At 33.9% G+C, this 21,377-nt stretch overlaps 1 pseudogene; it reads right to left on the bottom strand.

Annotated features, from left to right (window-relative positions):
• The window catches only part of LOC149553807 (origin of replication complex subunit 6-like), a 91,981-nt pseudogene that overhangs the window by 66,073 nt on the left and 4,531 nt on the right, over positions 1-21,377 (bottom strand).

Raw genomic sequence — 21,377 nt, 5'->3', positions numbered from 1 at the left:
ACTTCTTTGATCAAAACCAAATCATTGCCAAGCCTTTTAACCACTCCTTAATAGCACTTTCTCTATCACCAAGTTTGCAATAGGGTTTCTGTTTATTTTTGGATCTAACGTTAATATGGCATCTCCATCTAGAAATTTCTTCAAAGCCTAAAAGATTTATACATGAAGAGATCAAAAACTCAAAATCTGTCATGAGAAATAGAGCTCCAACACTGATAGTTTATACAATCTGTGAAATCAAAAAGTACTTGCATATAAACTAAAACTATAAGTTGGAGAAGTGAGAATAGAATTGCAGCCCAAATGCTTGAGAAGTAGTCGAATATGTTATATTTGTGAAATATACATGTTAAATTTGGAGTATTAATTAAAACTGTACATTAAAATTTGTAAAATCGAATCTCTTTCTCCTTTATTTTTAACATGGTAATTTTTTAAAAATACAAAACTCGTTGTCTTAAATCTGCACATATACACATACCTATATAAGGACTACATAACATTAATATTTAGTTTACACATTTATAAAAAGGCTTTAGAATCTTTCAAACTAATGCAATCTTTGGGTATAAAGCTAAATTCTATGACTATTAAACAGATATATTTAGTTCTCTCCCATTCTTAGCTATTTTAGCTATTTTGTTTATATTTATTTAAAACATAAAAGATAAGGAATAGTTAAAACACATGAGATTTGCTTTATAATTTTTAGCTATTTTGTTTATATTTATTTTTTAGTATAGGATTGTGCAATAAGCCCTGCACAATCCTAGTGTGCAAGCTTATTGCACAAATTTCCACACTTTAAACCTTAAATCAAGATTTTTGTAACATACTTCTATTAAGGGTAACTATCAACTAAGAATGAATCTTCTAAAAAGTTTTCCAAAACTTGTTGCTTTATAAAAGCCATCTAAGATATGTTTCTTAAAATATGACAATGTCTTGGAAAACAAGAATGACTAAAAATAGAATGGACTGTATATAACTTGAGTTAAAATTTGTCAATTTGACATTGGCTCTTTGCATTGTTTGTGATGAAGCTATTTTGTTTTGACCATGGAAAATCCTTTGAATAAGCCTTGAAACTTTGATAATTTACTAAACAACCTTGGTGATGCAAATGATTTTGCCTCTTTAACTTCCCTATTTTACACCAAACCCTAGATCTTGTCACCAATGTCCTCCAACAATCTACCTTTCATCTTTGCAAAATTTGTAATACCAAACCTCTATAATAATCTCCCATGATGAAAATCTATGCTCCCCCAAGTTTTTGGGATAGTGATAATAGGACACGTGTTAGGGATGAGATTTCCTTTGGCTAATTTTGCACATGTTTTAATGCATTTTACATATTTATTGGCCTACCATGTATGCTTGTATTCAGGTGTATGTTACTATGTGTGTATATAGTGCCGAAACTTGAAAGATGTCATATATTCTATTGAAACCATTTTGACATGGTTCACTCTCTCTTAGTCAATAAGACCAAGATCTTTGAAAATCAACTAGAGAAAATCTTCAATTGCTCCCTTTGTCATGGAGGCATGCCCTTTTTCATGTGTATAATTTTATAGCATGTGGAATCAACTTTATTGAGATAGGCAGCTTCTCATACCTTCAAACACATAATAGAGATCCAAAATTTGCTTGCTCATTACGAATGACTTTGCAAACCTATAGGCATTGTTTCCACCATGTTTCTTTTCCTAGGTATGTAGAAACCAAGTAGTCCTCCTATAAGTCAGGTAAACCATACTACATACTTCTATAAGTTCATTCTCATTTGTTATATTACAGACATATCCTTGAGGAGGCTTGATTGGAAACATATCAAAATCCTTTCAACCAGCTATTTGAGTTTAACATATTTAAAGAGTCATTGCACTTGTAGAATTGTAATTGCTCTTTTAAAATAGAAAGACCCGACCATAGTCGAGTTGTATAATGCAGATCTCTAGAGTAAATATAGTTTTAGATTCCTCATTAGATGCACCGTCAGAAGAACAAACCACTTCTTCTGAAGAGTTTGTAAGGTTTAGAACAAAGGTTTATTCTTTATACAATCTATTACTGATTGTTGATTGTTGAGATGCTTGGTAAATATTCTTCATTCCTTTCAAACTACATCCCTATTATCTCTATCAATACACCCTCATATTTTTTTACTCATTTTATCACAGAAATACCCAAGAATCTGATTTTTTCTCATCATGGGATGTAACAACAAAGGACAAAGCAATCATAGGCAGCTGAACATCTTTCCAAAATGTATTGAAATAATAGATACATAGCTTTGAATGACTCATTCCCAAATTTAAGCTTGTTTGTATTAAAAATTTGAGCATTTAAAACCTTAATTGATTCCAATCAACTAGCTGGAGATAACTATTGGTTGAAAGGCTGTTAGAATGCTCCCTCAACTAGAAAGCATAGATTGCTGACCTATTCTACTAAATTGAAATCTCCATATATAAGTTAATCTCCCAGTGATGAATAGGAACTTGAGCCTAGAAATTGTATATATTTACTATTTTACCAATCATTTACACAGGCATGGTCTCAAGGGTGAAGTCTCTATAGGTTCCAAGCTAGACCTTAGTTACTTTAAGGAGTCACATAATCATGGTATCTGCAATTATTTGTCCCATTAGGTCTATCTAGTACATGCTAGGAAGGGTTGTAAACACAAGGACTATGAAGTATTCAAAAAGAACATTATCTTCCCAAAATTCTATAGATTCTACAATAGCAAATAAGTCACTACCTTTCAGATCATTTTCAAATAATATCACTTTTTATCAGAAAGAGATATATTCCAATAGAAGACATGGTTCACTATTACACAGAATTTCAACATCAGTTGGGAATGAAGTGTCACTTGAGGAGCCAAATATTGATGCTCTTGGACAAAGTGGAGATTTAGATAAGCCATCAAAAGGCAATAAATCATATGTGTCTAGCTCATTATTAGAAACTGAATCGCTTTCTGTTGAAGATCCTTCCAATTCAAGATAGTCAATACACACTATAAATATTAGTAGGAATGGGAATCCAAGAGTGCCAAATGAAGATTTAGTTCATGGTGCAACTTTTATAGAGATAGTGAGAAGAATATAGTCATTTGACACTTTTGTTGATTTTGGAGCTCTCATGGATGGACTAGTACATGTATCCAAGCTTAGTGATATAGCTTTGTGCACTCAAGGTCATCATGAGCATTCCACAAGGACCCTACTCTACACCACCTTCCTAGAGAATTCATGAGTAACATAACAAGGTTTTAGGATGTTAGAATATTATGAATCTAGACACTGAGTATGAATCTGCACATAATGTTCACACTATTCTTATCTAAGAATCAAGACACTGAGTATTTATCTAAGAATAGTATCCTAAAGCACTATTGAAGATAATAAGGTTTTAGGTTGTGTCTAGACATTGAGTATGAATCTACACATAATGTTCACCTTTCTCTTTCTCCTTCACAATCAAAACACTCAATCTTAAATATCAATTCATAACACAATGTATAACTCTTTAAAGTTGTTGTTCAATTTTATAAAAGATATTTCTTCTAAATTGAACATAATTCATATGATACATATAAACTAAGAAAAGAAATAAGAAGTAATCTAATTGACTTTACCAAAAAAATCTAATTCTATACAAATAAAAGAAAATTCTTAAAAACTTAAAAAATAGAATAAAATATACTAGAAACAAGAAATTATGTGAAATTAAGACTTAACTATTAGAAATGGTTATTATGTCTAATGTTGATGGCATTCCTTCACCCATTTCATTCTCTATCCAAAATCTGCCTAGGAAGAACATTTATTTCAAACAATATGGAAATCAATTCATAAAATGTACTACAATTAGTCATAAAAATATCTCCCAATTACCTATAGACATCATCTAGAACCTCTTTTATCTCATGTTTGAAATGTCTTGCTATACCCAAGCTCTGCAAATGATTTACCATTGAGAGGCCAAGAATCAAATTGATAGGATAAGCACTGAGCACTACACCAACAAACAAATGTCTCTTACATTTACATGATCATTATAAAAATATCATCAAACTATATAAAAGAATATTTAAAGACCAACCTGTATCATAAGCAGAAAGAGATGAATATCTTCTCTTAATTTCCAAGAACAACATATTTATCCTTGAAATTTAATTTAAAATAAAGACATTGATTACATTCTTCTAACTTATTGACAATTAGAAATGAAGAATGGATCATATACTTCTATTTCTTTATTTTCTCTCATTTATCAATCTAAAATAAAATAATAGATAGAGAATATGTTCTTGATTTAAATGTAGAATGAAATGGTTGTAAGTATGCATTTCTACCACATGCAAATGATTTTGAGATACAGACTGGTGCAATCCAATCTCCCGAGGAATAGACAACACACTTATTGCCATCTTTGCCAAAACAAGATTTCTCATAAAGTGATGTTAGAATATTTACTAAAATTGTCATAAATTATGTTGTTATAGTAAAAGATTACTTTAACTTAAGAAAAAAAACTACACAATATTAACACATGACATCGTGCTTTAAAAACTAAAAAGATACCTGTAATGAAGAACTTCATTTGGACTTGCTAATTGGTTGTCACTATTAACTATAAGCTTATCTTTAAAGTTTGAGCTTGACTTGGTTTCAAGAATAGTTTAATATTCTCTATTAAACAGGGCCAACCACATAAAGGTGGAAGCTCATTTGCGCCGCCGCCCCCCCCCCCCCAACATCATTCTAAATTCTCCATTAACATTTAATAACATTCATTCATTCATCCATTTTTGAAATAAAACATTCAATCATTATAATCACATGATAACATTCATTAACACACAACATTCATGAATAATTCATTAACACAAAATTCATTAACATGCAAAATTCAAGAGTAAGTCATTCATGAATAATTTATTAACACAATATTCATTAATACCCAACATTAATGAATAATATTCATTAACAATATTCAAGAGTAAGTCATTCATGAATAATCATTTCTTTTTGGCTTTCTTGCTGTTTTTTTTTTCCATAAATTTTCTAAAAGGAATATCAATGTCCTCGTCATCCCCCTCCTCTATTGGTTCTAACGCATGTCTCCTCCTCATCTGTTCTGGAACATGATGAGGCCGCTACACCAAAGGGGGGTCTACTATAATAACAAGTACTTCATGAGTTAAATTCACATCATTTTATATTAGTGAATTACGAGTTTTCATTTAAGTAAGAGAACTATAAATCAAAAAATTAATTTAAAAGAAAAAAACATAGATTTTTTTTACTTGAATGTGCGACATGAGCTACCTGTTGATCAGTCTAAACATCCTCCGGCACTCATTCATCAACACGACATGATTGATCTATATCCTCTAAAATATACACAAAAAGGTTACACCAAGTTCAATTAAAGATGTTAAATTGTATTAATAATTACATAATTAGTCTTAAATAGAAAATGAGCACCTCCATGGATAATATGAGACACATCAAGGGCTTCATGATGCAGCATATGATCTGTGTCACGATTAATAGGCTGCATTGCAATGTCATGCACATTATTATCAAATAGATTGTTGCTCAAGTATTCAATTTCTAATATATTTTTTGGCATATTTACCTATGCACATGATGCAGGAGACTGTTCGATTGGGGCAAGGCATTTAGCCACGACTGCATAGCCTTGCTTGAAGGCAATTCTTTTGTGTTCTTCCATGGCCTCCAGATTAAAATCAGCACCCTGCATTTTATTTGCATTTTTTATTAATTAACAAAATTATTTGCATTTTATAAATATTTTTTCTCTGCAATTCATTTATTTCTACTTACAACTTGTGCTTTGATTTTAGAATATCCCCCAGAGCCAAATTTGTGCTGCCCAACCTTTTCCAGCCCGGCCTTTGTTGCCTTTGATGTGTCCTGCAACCTATGCAAAGTTTGAAATATGTTAGATGATATAGATATAAAGATCAGTACTAATTAGTGCATTATTACATTAATGTACTAGTAGTTAATACTATTGCACACCTTTTCAGATTTGCTGGTGTACTTTCTTTTTGACCTTCCCCTTTCTCCTTTGCATCCAAAATGAACTCATTCCACTCCCTCACTGAAACAAAGGGAGGACACTCATACTTCATGTTTAGGATGAGACTCTTTCTATATGAGTCTCTCACAACCTTAAGATGTTTGCAAGCTTTTTGTAACAATTTCTTATGATCAAACATATTACTACCAAACTCATGCTCTATATTTTTGATGAGCCCATCTTTTAATTTTTTATCTTGGAAGTTCCACCTTTTAAGAAAAAACAAAAAATTGTTAGATATAGCTAGTATAAGAAAAGACTTGAATGAAAGGAAAAATGTTGCACCAATTAATGATATGAAAAAAAAATAGAGGGATAAAATTAGTTCATTTATGATGTTCCACCTTGTACGTATGGTGGGCCCGAATCTTCGTAGCGTGAGGTCATAAAGCCTCCTATAAAATGTATCATTTCCTACAAAAAATTTCATGGGATAATTAATAGTAAGAACCATTAAAATGAATCATGTGAAGAATACTTTTCATAGTGAAACATTATATTAAATATTCCACTCCACTCGAACTATTATTTTATGCGAAAAACTAAGTATACATTAGAAGGGAATTGACTTGTACCATAGCAAACTATAGAATCTAAATTGAAAACCATTTTTTCTCCTTTACAGTATATAATTGTGCAGTTGCTGACGTCAAACTCGACTAGTCAGACGAGTCAAACTCTACCAGGGGTTCTATTGCTAATGTCAAAATTTGGCCAAATTTGGTCTGTGAATTCTCCTCAGCAAACCCACATTCTAAATATAGAACCCTGGCCATATTTGGACTAGGTCACACTAGACCCAGAATCTGGCGACAATGTAGCTTTTTTATGAACATATGCAAGAATAAGTAATATGGTTCATTAATTTAGTTTTACACATGCTTTTTAAAAGTTTGTGTCAGATTAATTTGCCAAATTTTTCCAGAGATTTTGCAAAGTCTCAAGTTTGTTAAAGAAATGGGTCTATAGAGTAATTTTTCTAGTCTAAGTTTTTAAAGTATGATTGAAAATTTTGAACAACATTAAGGATGTAGAAAAAGTTACTATAATAATCAACATCAGACATAGCCCAACAAACATTTTCTTTTAGTCATTTCCATTACATACACGACATACCAAACTAAAAAATGTACTGTGACTATATTAATCAGTACACCTTGAAAAAAATATAGTTCATAATACATATAACTTGCCATGACCATCATTTTTTGTCATTCTTAATTGATGTTGTCACTGATCATACCTGGGATATTATGGAAAACAAATATTGCTAAAATAGATAGTGAAGCTGAAAGTGAGCACTCTAAAACTCTAATAGGCAATAGCAATGATGTTAAAAATCATTGAAAATTGAACATTGAATATGAAAGAAGACTCCCACTTTTGGTTCTCTGTAGAAAAATTGGTTAGTATCTTCTAGTGTTAAAGCATGATCTTGCAATGTACCGAATGGCACATCTCAATGGTACACACACTTCCACTATTTAGATCATACAATGCCAATAGAAATATTTATATCAAATTTGGAACTCACAGATCCAGTTTGAAAACATTAAGTTCAAAAACATTAAAATGCAAAATAGACTTGTAGAGGGTTGTGCCCTAGCATAATAGACTTGTTAAATATTATTAGAGGAAATCATGAACTCTAAATTACAAGTGATATAAATGTACATGTTGTTTTTGGTCTCCCATCAATGTACCTACAATATTACCATTTGAGCAATCCAAATTAAAACCACCACGGGTACTGAATCAAATACTTCATAGCTCAAATTGAATTACTAAACTAGAGAATTACTGGTATAGACAAAACGTCATTGATAATTCAGATGATCCTACCAAACCCCTAATAAAAGGGAATTCTAAAATAATTAAATAACTTGCACAGTATGACATACTAAAGGTCATGAGGCATCACTCCACATGAAAAGCCCTTGCATTCACCACTTCCTATCATGTTTATGTTTTGCAAGAAAATCCTTATTACAATATAAAAAATAATCATTTAAAGTACCTGGAATCTTAGGACATTTTAAAGGCATTGATTCATCATTGTCAATCAACAACGATGTTTGTATAGCTCCCATGTTAGAAACATGGGTAGCACCAGGAAATGATGGTGAATTATCACCAATACATGCACTATGATCTGCATCCAGCAGTGTAGCAGAGGGTGCATCTCACTAGTACATTTGGGTTCATTTTTTGACCATTATTGGTGAAATTTTGACCCAATTTTGACCAAATTTGACCAACCCATTGGTCGATATTTTTCTGGTTGAAATTTCTACCAACTCACTGGTTGGTCAAAATTTTGACCAATCTATTGGTTGAAAACCCACCGAAGCCATTGTCTAGGTTCACACAGGAATTGGTCAAAATTTTGACCAACAAAGGTAGAAAAAAATTTACATGTTGGTGGAAATTTCGACCAACAAAGGTAGAAAAAAAATTTAGGCGTTGGTGGAAATTTCGACCAACAAAGGTAGAAAAAAATTTAGACATTGGTGGAAATTTTGACCAACAAAGGTAGAAAAAAATTTAGGCGTTGGTGGAAATTTCGCCCAATGAAGGTGGAAATTTTGACCAACAAAGGTAGAAAAAAATTTAGGCATTGGTGGAAATTTTGACCAACAAAGGTAGAAAAAACCTAGGCATTGGTGGAAATTTCAACCAATGAAGGTGGAAATTTCTACCAATAGGTAGGTGTAAATTTTTTTCAAGCATTCTATAAAATAGTTCACATGTCTTGCCTATGATATGACATTTTACATGTATCCTACACTCTCTCATCCAACTAATGATGGATTACGCAGAGTGATCTAAAACCATGATTCTAGAAAACACACACAATCAAATCCAAAATGTACTTACACTACAAATGGATTGTGGAAATCTAATATTGTTAATTTTGCATGCATGTCTACCAGGACAAATATATGTTTAAGTTGTGATTGTCCTGGTAGACATGCATGCAATTTTACCAATATCATATTTCCACAATCCATTTGTAGTGCAAGTTCATTTTGGATTTGATTGTGTATTTTTTAGCATCATGGTTTCAGATTGCTCTGCATAATCCATCATTAGCCAGATGAGAGAGAGTGTAGGATGCATGCAAAATTTCATATCATACGCAAGGCATGTGAACTATTTTATAGAATGCCTGAAAAACACCGACAGTAACTAATATGAAGAATATATAATTAGTTATATAATTGAGAAAAATCATGTACCAGTGAGTTGGTCAAAATTTTGAGCAAAAAAATTTTGACCAATGGGTTGGTTGAATTTGGTCAAAAATTGGGTCAAAAATTCAACCAATAAAGATTGAAAAATGAACCCAAATGTACTAGTGTAAGTATGCTCACCAAGTTGGCTCTTTGAGTTTGGTCATCAAGTCACCCCACCAAAGTGCCTCATCAAGGTTAGTCTTTAGGTCTGCTCATTGAGCTTGCTCACTAAGTCAGCTCACCATGTCACATCTCTAAGTGGCCTCGCTAAGTCGGCTCACCAACTTGCCCCACCAAGTTGCCACTTTAAGCCCACTCACCATGTTAGATTGCCAGGTTGACTCCCCAAGTTAGCTCGCCAAGCTGACAATTGAAGTATGCTTGCCAAGTCGACTATTCAAGTGTGCTCGTCAAGTTGACTCAGAGTTTGTTCATCAAGTCACCCCACCAAAGTGCCTCATCAAGGTTAGTCCTTAAATCTGCTCACCAAGTTAGCTTGCCAAGTCGCCTCACCAAGTTGGCTCACCCACATGTCCCACCAAGTCCCCAAGTTTGCTTGCCAAGCCAACAATTCAAGTGTGCTCACCAAGTCGACTCTTTAAGTTTTCTCACCAAGCCCATCTCCTAGGTCAACTCTTCAGGTCAGCTCACCAAGTCACTCCCGCTCAGTCACCTTAATGAGTTGACTCTTTCAATTAGCTGACCAAGTCTACTGTTCAAGTATGCACACCAGGTCAGATCACCAAGCCAGCCCACCAAGTCATGTCACCAAGTTGATTGTTCAAGTACGCTCACAAAGTTGACTCTTTAAGTTCGCTCATCAAGTCACCCCACCAAAGTGCCTCATCAAGGTTAGTCTTTAAGTCCACTCACCAAGTCAGATCACCAAGTCACTGCACCAAGTTGACTCACCATCTCGCCTCACCAAGTGGAATTGCTAAGTTGGCTCGCCAACTTGCCCCACCAAGTTGACTATTCAAGTATGCTCGCCAAGTTGACTCTTTGAGTTTAGTCATCAAGTCACCCCACCAAAGTGCCTCATCAAGGTTAGTCTTTAGGTCTACTCATTGAGCTTTCTCACCAAGTTAGCTTGCCATGTCACATCTCTAAGTGGCCTCGCTAAGTCAGCTCACCAACTTGCCCCACCAAGTTGCCACTTTAAGCCCACTCACCATGTTAGATCATCAGGCCAGCTCCCCTAGTTAGCTCGCCAAGCTAACAATTGAAGTACACTCACCAAGTTGACTCTCTAAGTTTGCTCACCAATTCTTCCCCCTAGGCCAACTCTCCAAGTCAGCTCACCAAGTCACCTCCACTTGCCCCACCAACTCGCCACTTTAAGTCGACTCGCCATGTTATCTCGTCAGGCTAACTCCCCTAGTCAGCTCGCCAAGCCGATAATTCAAGTACACTCACCAAGTTGACTCTTTATGTTCACTCACCAAGTTCGCCCCCTAGGTCAGCTCACCAAGTCACCCCCACCTAGTCACCTCAACAAGTCAACTCTTTAAGTCAGCTCACCAAGTTGGCTCACCCAGTGGTTTTACCACCTTGCCTCAGCAAGTTGGCTCGTTATGTGTGCTTGCCAAGTTGCCCCACTGAGTTGCTTCTCTAAGCCCACTCACCATGTCAGCTCACTTGGTCGGCTCACCAAGTTGATTGTTCAAGTATGCTCGCCAAGTCACCCCACCAAGTCATGTCACCAAGTCGACTATTTAAGTACGCTCACCAAGTTGACTTTGAGTTTGCTCATCAAGTAACCCCACCAAAGCACCTCATCAAGGTCAGTCTTTGAGTCCGCTCACCAAGTCAGCTCGCCAAGTTGCCTCTCCAAGTGGCCTCACGAAGTCGGCTCGCTAACTTACCCCACCAAGTTGCCACTTTAAGCCCACTCACCATGTTAGATCGCCATGCCGGCTCCTTCTACCTAAAAATGTTTAACCAATAACCACTATCATGCAGATCCACTTACAATTTTACATTAAAAAAGCATCTACATATAGTGGATGCATGCATTTTCATAAGCAAAGGACCTCCCATATACATTGTGGTGTCTATACATTTGTCCAAAAATAAATATAAATCTATTAAAAACTAATATAAAATTGTCCAAAAGTGCAAATTATTACCCAAAGAAGATCAAAACATGATAAAATTGGAAGTCGCGAGATAAAATGTCTAAATTACTTTTAAAGTTTAAACTTCAAAACATGAGCTTAGTAGTTGAAGAAATATAGCATAATCATTGACTAGAAAATAAACCTTCACAACTAGAACTCCTCATCCAACAAATACCCAAACTGAAGTTTTAATATTATGTTCTGCATTACGCTCTCCAAGAACATCAAAGTTAGATCAATTTTTCTCAGTAGTATGATTGTCAATCCCACGTGATGGACTCAACTGTCCAGGATGAGTCTCTTGCTTCTCAGCTAATGATGACTGTCTAAATGCACCCTAGGAAACATCCAACTCAAGATGCTCTACATAATTAATGCTTCCATAGGCTCTACAAACACTTAAGAGTTAGAAAATTTTCATTCAGCATCATTGTCATTCCTACATGATGAACTCAACGATACAAAATGAGTCTCTTGAACTTCAGTTAATGACATCACCAAAAGTAAACCCAAATGTAATATCACCCTATTTGCATTACTTCTAAAGCAATATAGACAAATAATTGCTCCATACATATTTATAAGTTTACATTAAAAAATTCGCTATGCAAAAAAAATTGTAGAGTTGCATTAGAAGAAAACCCAAAAAATGGGTCCCCAAAATAGAAAAAACATTTCATTTGTCATCCTCATTTGGTTCCGATTTTATTAAATAAGTTTAGGAAGGTTTATGTCAAATTTTCACACATTATCCTACACAGTTTAAAAATTAAAGTTTGTTGGGCTCATGTGGGTGTGTTATCTAATATGTATCCATATCGTAAAATGGATTCTCCAAACTAAAACCACTAAGTAGAATTGTGCTTTGGAATCGTTGATTGAATTTCTCATAGCTTCACTCACTCTGTTAACTACCTACATAAATCTAGTATGGTGTTGCCAGCTAATAAGCATGTAACATATCCAAAATCTGGTTTCTTGCACCAAGCATAAGCTATATAAAAAAAAAATTGATTCTAGAAGTACTAACAATTCACATAAATCACTGACCATGAGGAAATTATTAGGAAAAAAGGCTATTCAATAACCACCTGGGGGACTCTGGAATAAAGAAGAGACTTTCCTGCAAATATCATTCATGACACATATAAGTGGACCAATGTTGAGTTTCCTCAAATGCAAAATAACAATCTCAATGCTGTGATTTTTACTAGATGTCAACTTGGATGGAGAGCATTTACTATTTATTGTGATATTTTATTTGATGAAAACATGTAAAGCACATTACCTATAATAGCAAGTTCGCATCATGATACCAGCATTCCAAGAAGATATGCTCTTAGTATCCCAACGGTTATTGAAAACTATAGAGGAGTCAAGTAACAATGAATCTCATATTTAATTTGCATAAAATAGGAAGAACAGGAAAAATTTCAATAGTTTTCTTCAAATCTTAAATTACACCAAACAAATTTGCATAAAATGCCAAGCAGCCCCACTACTTTAATATCAACATTTTCTTAGCAAAAACCTAGAAAAGCTTACCTTTGCATTCCTTATTCATGATTCTAATGAAGCAAAGTAGTCTTGTTGTTGACAAGTATAAACTAAGGTCTAAAACTCAAAGCACACATTACAACATCAAACACTTGAAGAAACTAGCAGAATATAGTAATATTAATTACCTCGTGACCAACTAGAGTCAACAATACTATTCGAAAACCTCCAGCAAAGATCCCCTTCTGAATAGAAGAGCCCAGAAGCTGAACAAACAAGGCCAATACAGCCACCCCCACTGTAGTATAAAGAGCATTGGTGGTGAATTCAAGTCCAAGCTGCAAAAGCAAAGACATTTACATAAAAACTTCTGCAACCCTGTCTGGCAAGAAAAGATATATAGAGATTTCCGACTGAAATTACAAATTGATGTTGAAAAACTTAAACCATAAGAATTGTTCCATAGAATAATAAAGAAGAAAGATGAAGAATCAAACACTTGAAGGATACAATGTTGATGCAGCTTCAGAAAGATCGTCTGAAGGACATGATATGCTCGGGCTAAAGGAGCTTTGAGATTCATTACTACACTCGAGAATGGGCTCATCTTCAATCTTCAAATTGAAGATGAGCCCATTCTCGAGTGTAGTAATGAATCTCATATAATGTAATCTCATCTATGAAGCTTATTAAAAGCTAACAAAGCATCTTCGCTAGCTGATCTCCCTTGCGAGCCATAGGAGAATGCCAAAGATAGTCACGATGCTAATAGGCAGATCGTGACTATCTTCGACATTCTCCTATGGCTCTTGTGGTTCTAATCTTATAACATGAGGCTTCCTCTTCTTTTTTTGAGCAAAAGGCTAATGCGTCCTTCTAATAAGAAATAAATGGGTTTAATTTGGATTATATACAACACAAAGAACACCAAAATGTAATAGCAATTTTTAACAGAAAAATGAACTATATAAACTTATAAAGCTCATAATAATAATAGGCCATAAACAAGAGCTAAATTTTGAGTAGACAAAGTCTAGACACATAAAGCATACCTGATTGATCAAAACCAAATCACTGCCAAGCCTTTTAACCACTCCTTAATAACACTTTCTCTATCACCAAGTTTGCAGCAGGGTTTCTATTTATTTTTGGATCTAACGTTAATATGGCATCTCCATCCAAAAATTTCTTTAGAGCCTGAAAGATTTATAAATGAAGTGATCAAAAACTCAAAATAAATCATGAGAAATAGAGCTCCAACACTAATAGTTTATACATCTATATTTAGAGGCAAGATAAATTCAACTGAGTATTCAAGATCAAACAAGTTCTTCAAGATCAAAATTAGATATTGATGTTTTGGATCAATTGTCCCCAATAGATGACTCTCACTAGTTTTTGGCCTATTTGACCCCACTTTTACAGAACAAGTGTGTGACATATGTGGCTTTCAGACCTCAAGCTTTTAACGGTGCTTTTTTTTAACCCCAATCAAAATAAATTACAATCAATTCGGTCTCATATACCCTGTAACTATGAAAGCCCGAAATTGCTCTCACAAACCCTCATCTAACTAGGGCTTGCTCATTATATGACTCTCCAATGAAGTTTCAACTAAATGAGAGATGTTTTAGCATTAGATTAACATAATAAATTCATCCCAATCATAAAAACATAATGTTGTTCAGGCAAATTGCTCATTGTTGTTACTAAACCTCATAATTAGTGTTCCTTCAATCATAACAAGTACGATGATCACCTTGCACAGTTTGTCTTTCATAATTGGTGTTCGTTCAATAAAAATCAATAGTTCTCAACAAAATATGAATGGACAGCTATTGATTATTTTCAAATTCCAACAATTAGCAGTTGAAGAGTCTCATGGTCATGTAAGGTTTCAATAGAAGCTCTATTAATTTTTATTGACAGAAGTTGAATGGATATTTGTTCATTCTTTTCATATTCCAATGGTCAACTGTTGTTAGAAGAATTTGAAAACTTAGTTGTTGGTTAAATTGATTGCTATAACAGTTTATTCCTACTATTTTTTGAAATGCATGGAAAATGATGAAGGTCCAAGTGTGTATGCGAGAGAGAATGCATCAAACAAAATAATAATAATTTATGGATAGAATAAAAAGGTATATGCATTTGTTAAATTTTTTATCTCTACAGATATGATGCAATGAGTTTGATGTTAGAGGAAAAAGAAGTTTGTGAAGGTTACTATAATTTTTGCATCGAGAGACTTTGTTGGCTTTTGTGTAAGATTGGTGAATTACAAAGTTTCATTCTTTGCAATCTTTGAATACATATAAGAAGATTATGCAGACTGTTACAAATATGAGATAGTAAATTTATTGTTTTGAAATGAAATAGAGTATCCCTCTGTGTTTTAGTCATTCTTCTTTGAGTAGTGGGCAGGGGTTGGTGGCCTGATTGTAGTTAGTAAGACTCTTGTATTGCCAGTGAGGCTTGTTGTCAGTGAGACTTATATTATATAAAAATTTATTGTTTATTTGTTTGGTTTTTTAGCTTTATATGTTTTTTTTTTTGCAACAAAGTTGCTTTCTTTTAATGTTTTATTTGTTTGACACATCGACAACTTGTTCCTGTATTAGGATATTGTGATATGGCCCAGATGAGAGCTCATTGTTAGGCAAGTAGATAGCTGTGCTAATTCATATACAAATCCATATCTGATATGCTTGTTTGTGTATTTGGTGTGTTGGGAGGTGGGGAGGAAGTGGTTATATTTGAATTAATCAAATGGTCTACACTTGTCTGTTTTTTGGCATATGTTGTATGTCAATTGTATTGCATCTGAGTTTTATAAAAGATTGTTCTATCTATGTTCAATGCCCTTCTTATATCTATGCCCATGTGACATAGATAGCAGGCCATTGAATAAAATGCCCATATAGTATAAATATTCCTTTTTAGCCTGGTGCTCAACAATTGCAAAATTAAGAGTGCAATAAAGGAATATATATCCTTCCCACGACAATTCATGTCAAATGGGATCAATTAAATTGTATGTTAAGCTTTGCGTGACTATAAAATAATGCAGCACTCAAATTTGAAAGAAGAATCTCAGTATTGGACCAGCCTACATCACAACCCCACAAATCCACCGCCACTATTCCTTGAACAATACAATTATACAGATAGGATTCCATGAAAGTTGTGAAACTTAATTGAATAGTATCATAAGTGTACAGCCACAAGCCACAACTAAGCCAAGTAGGAAAATATTTTTTTGTAAGGCCTTATTTTTTTCTATACTAATCATATCAGCATATAGCATATAGGCTACTGAAAGTAGGAATCAATTATGATTGTAAGAAGACTGAATGATAATTATATCCCAGGGTATTTTGGAAGCAAGCTAGATCGTGATAAGAGCAAATATTTTCTCAAACAAAGATCCAATTATAGTTTTTTCCAGTCCAAGACAAGCATCTATGAATTAACTAGAGGCATAGTAGAAATGTAGTTATATATGCTTGTTACATAATTAAGACTATTAATATATATGTTATTTTCAAGGTCCTATGGTAGCTGATAGCTCTTTAAAGCACTACTTGAATCAGGCTAAACTAAAAAAATGTTACTTTACCTTGAGATAGTTATATCAGTACTTTGGCGTGTGATATCAATAAGTCCATCATCATAATCACTAAGGCTACAACAATCTATCCATATATTCCATGAGTTTGGCTTTATTTGAATTCCATCAACATTAGGCCCTCGGCCACCTTCAAATTCTAAATTTTTTATAATGATATGTTCACACTCTTTTAACTATAAGCCCATGCCCACCAACTTTATTCGATGCCCACATCCATCAATTGTCTTCTATGAGGAAACTCTCAAATAAGACAAAAGATTAATCATTCCTGACATTTCAAAAACAATCTACAAAGGTTCCTTCTGTTTATAGCCTTCACAAAGGGTTCTAGGGCCACTATCTATCCAACTAACAAGCATTTTGTCAAACATATATTATAGCCTCAATATTTTATTTCTATATGCACTAAAATTTTGATATTGTAATGTTCAAAAGACTTCACTTACAATCACTAAGCACATGTAAATCGTGTTGGTTGACTAAAATTGGTGAAAACATTTTGAGGCTATATTTACACTTGCCCCAAAGCAATCTTTTCTAATCTATGAATTTATCATTTACAAACCAATGAATCCTAAAATATAAATTTACAATATTTTGTTTTTCTAGCACATTGGACCATCAAACTATTGGACTTTCAACAAATGACAAAATCTTTCATGTACAGATGCTAAAATTTTCATGTTTTATCTATTTAATAATGAGTGAAATAAGATGAACAGAAATACGTAGAGATGTTGGAACCTAAGAATTGGCAATTTAGAAAATTTAAGACATGCATTACTTATACTAGTTTACATTGAAACATCTAAGCCTAAGGGGGTTCCCTAAATTTTGAAAACATTTTTTTCATGTTGTTGCACAAAAGCACGCATAACACTAAGAAGTTCTATATGGTCCAAATTCAACTCCTAAATTGCCTTGATGTTGTACAAAACATCAAGTTTGCATGGCTTCAAAAACTTCATCAAAGGTTATACCACCATCTTCAACCGATTATGTTTGGCTTTGACTTGAGCCCTTTAGCAACATAAGGTCAACAACTTGCATTAAGAGTTGTGAAACCTTGTGGAAGGAGACTACTTTAAGTTGAGAAAATATACAATTAAGCTTTGAGTTCATTGCCACATAATATGGATATCCAAAGCCCTCTAATATGGTATCTACCATCAATTTACATATTACTGAAGTCTTTGAGATCCTATGAAATATAAAGCTCCGTGCAAACTTGGCAATAAGAACAAGTTAATTAAAATTTATCCACTTCGATGTACACCAAATAACCAAAAGAGGTGGCATTGTAGATAGGAATGGCCTATATACTAGTGGCTGGTGTAAAAATTCAAGTCAAAATTGGCATTTCATGCTTACAGATCAGAGACCATAAAATCCTTTGTCCAAGCAATAAAAAATTTGTGGACATAATAAGGGCCATAACTAAGAACATCTATGATTGACTATTATAAAGTGATTAAGCTAAAGCTTTTGTTAAGTTCTAAAAAACACATTTCAACTTAAATCCCATGAGAGGACCACACAATATAGATCCAAATATTGAACATTTCCAAGTGATGTCCTCCTAACAAAGAATCCACTGAACATAAGCTATATCAATCATTTGCAGGCGAGGCCAACAAATCCAACTTTCAGGCATCAATATACATTTATATTCATATTAAATATAGATAATCAAGCTTTACAATGCTTGCAAACTCAAGAACAACTACATGCTCCCCATATTAACTGGTCTAGTTATTTGTGGATTTTCACATTTATAATCAAGTACAAGGTAGGGAAGATAAATGTGGTTACTAGTGCTCTGGTTCTCAAAGGATTTCATGTACAACTATGACTAATGAGGTGGCAGGTTTGAAGCATCTCAAGGATGTATTACACTAAAATGCAGCCCTTCGAGCCACTAATAATCCTTGTAAAGAATCAAATATAGGCATTATGAGTTCCCATTTGAACTTCATGATGCATGATCAATTTTATTCTAGAGAAAAGAAATTGTGTTGTCCTCAAGCTACCATGAGGAAGACTATATTATGTGAAGCAGGTGCTAGTTAGCTATCAAAATAATATGGGAGAAATAAAATCCTACAACAACTAGAAGAGTGTAAATATTTGTCTTCTAATACTTGAGATATTGCCATCTAAGTGAACAAATGTTACATTTGAAAAATTTCCAAGCTTAGGCAACTAAAACTGGGCAAAATATTGATACTTAGTATCTTGGAAAATTTAAAAACATAAGCAATGTATTAGCATGGATTTTATATTGAGTCATACACAGAGGTTTTGATGGTATGTTTTGGTCATTGTTGTGGATCAATTTTCCAAGATTGCTCACACTGTAGCTTGTGAATAACACAAAGATGCATCTTATAAGGAGAAATGAAATTCTGAGTCACGCTTAGTATAATTTATGGAAGAATCCATAAGCATGACCACAGTGCAGTTGTGGATGTTATTCTCAAGCTTAAGAGCAACGAAAACTGATTCATTGAATGCTAGGAAAGTTGTTGCACTATTTCCTCAGATACAAATGAAGATTGTGGCAATGGTTGTATGCATAATTTGCTTTAACAATTTAGTTAATTGCTTCACTAAGTATGTCCCTTTGAAAATGGTGTATACCCACTCTTGTAAAGAGTTCACATAGCAGAACTATTTTTTAAGGGATGAAGAATTTCTTTGAAACCATGAAAAATGATATTTAGAAGAGACCAAATATGAAAACCTGTGAAGAGAAGAAGATGCTAAAAAAGGCATAACATAGTTGGTGATCTACTATAGTGTATGTGCAAAAGGATTGATTTGAAAAAGGCCAATGTAACAAATTACAATGAAGAATGCTTGTCAATACAAGATTCCATGGAAATTGATCAGTGATACTTATTTCCTCTAGATTTGCCAAAATATCTTCTACATCTTAAAAATATTGATATGTATGAATAGAAAGAGGACAAAAGCATGATACAATCATGTAGAAAGGTAGCTAATCCACCTTTGAGTTGGACCACCCAAATGTCCAAAAAATTTCAAAATAAAGAAAGTGAAAAAATACTAGAATATAAAAGAGTCTAAGTTTGGTTGGATTCAAGAAACAGTAAGCAGTCAAGTTGGCACATCTTAAACAAAAAATAATTTTATCTTAAACCAAGCAGCTCAATACTTCAAGATTTTGAGGATTCAATATAGAAGCATCGATCTCCTTTCAGTCACAATTAAGGTTGGCAGTAGTTATCCAATGCAGAGTTTTGAAGATCATAATATGGTGTTTCTAAAGATGGATTTAGTTAGAAATTGGGTTTAAGTTGTAAAAATTGCTTCTAGATAATTGAGATTGGAATAATGTTTTTATTTTGATAAGATTGCAATACAGTTTTTATTTCATGGAGATTGTATAGCTACTATCATAAAGTAGGTTCCACTTGTCTTGTATGCAAAAAATATGCAACCACACAAAGGATGCCTTTTTGGATCTTATAATAAGGGAAGAAAGTGGTGAATGTTAAGGTAGAATATTGAATTTAACTATATCAGAGTTTGATCTATATCTACTTAGATTGTTGGGTGCTTTTGTAACTATTTTTTATTGTTTGTGAGCAATTGCGTGCATCAGTTCAATTCGATGAAAGTTTAGACAAGATTTCCTTGATAATTGGGATTTACATTTTATAAATTCATCTAGATATGAAGGATGATCCTAATTATCTTCTACCCATGATGATGGGTTGGAAAGCTACAACTCCAAATTGTCAGAAATAATTACCATAGATGAGAGGATTGCAAAATTGAAACCAAATTGACTCTTAATTTTCTTTACCTACAGACTTCAGCAAATCATATCACCCACCAAAAAAAAGCACTCATAGAAAGTGAGAAATAATTGAATCTTGAATTTCCTTACCTACAGACTTCAGCACATCATAAACCTCTGTAATAAGCTGCATGTCACCATACTCGATCCCATTGTGCACCATCTTGACAAAATTGCCGGATCCACCCTTTCCAATATAGGTAACAAAAGGGCCAATATCCACCTGCGCAACGATCTTAACAATTTTATCCTCAATATACTTGTAAGCCTCATATGACCCTCCAGGCATAAGAGAAGGGCCATTCCTGGCACCCTCTTCACCCCCTAAAACCCCCATGCCCAAATACAGAAGCCACCTCTTCTCTACCTCCTCCTGCCTTCTCTTCGTGTTTTCAAACCATTCATTCCCACCATCCACAATACAGTCCCCTTCTTCCATGTGGGAAGCCAGAGTCTCAATTGATTTGTCCATGAGGGGCTCTACTTTGATTAGAAGGATTATGACTTTGGGCTTCTGGATTGAGAGCACAAATTCCTTGGCATCATGGAAGCCTTTTACTTGTAGATTACCTTCCATCTTGGCTCTATCTATTGTCTCATCTACCTTTTCTGGGCTCCGATTGTAGACTGAGATGGGGAAGCCTTTTTCTACAATGTTGAGAGCTAGATTCTGCCCCATTATAGCCAATCTAGCCAATCCTATTCTCAACAATTCAGCCATCTCTTTTTCTTGTATTCACATAATCAAAATCAAGAGTAAGGTTAACATCAAAGGGAGGCTTAGAACTTTTAGCTTACAAAGGACATTTGAAACAAACTTCCTTAGATTTTTGCGGCAATGTCATTGTATAGAGCTCTAAGTTTAACTGTTTCAGCATCAACTATTGAACCAGACTATTTTGGTGTCATCTTCAAAAAGGCTAAACCATCCAAGAGCA

Source organism: Cupressus sempervirens, chromosome 6, assembly GCF_028749045.1.
Source record: "Cupressus sempervirens isolate cs-2001-9-10 chromosome 6, ASM2874904v1, whole genome shotgun sequence".
Classification (NCBI taxonomy): domain Eukaryota; kingdom Viridiplantae; phylum Streptophyta; class Pinopsida; order Cupressales; family Cupressaceae; genus Cupressus; species Cupressus sempervirens.
Note: the sequence above shows the minus strand (reverse complement) of the source record. Positions and strands in the feature narration are given on the sequence as shown.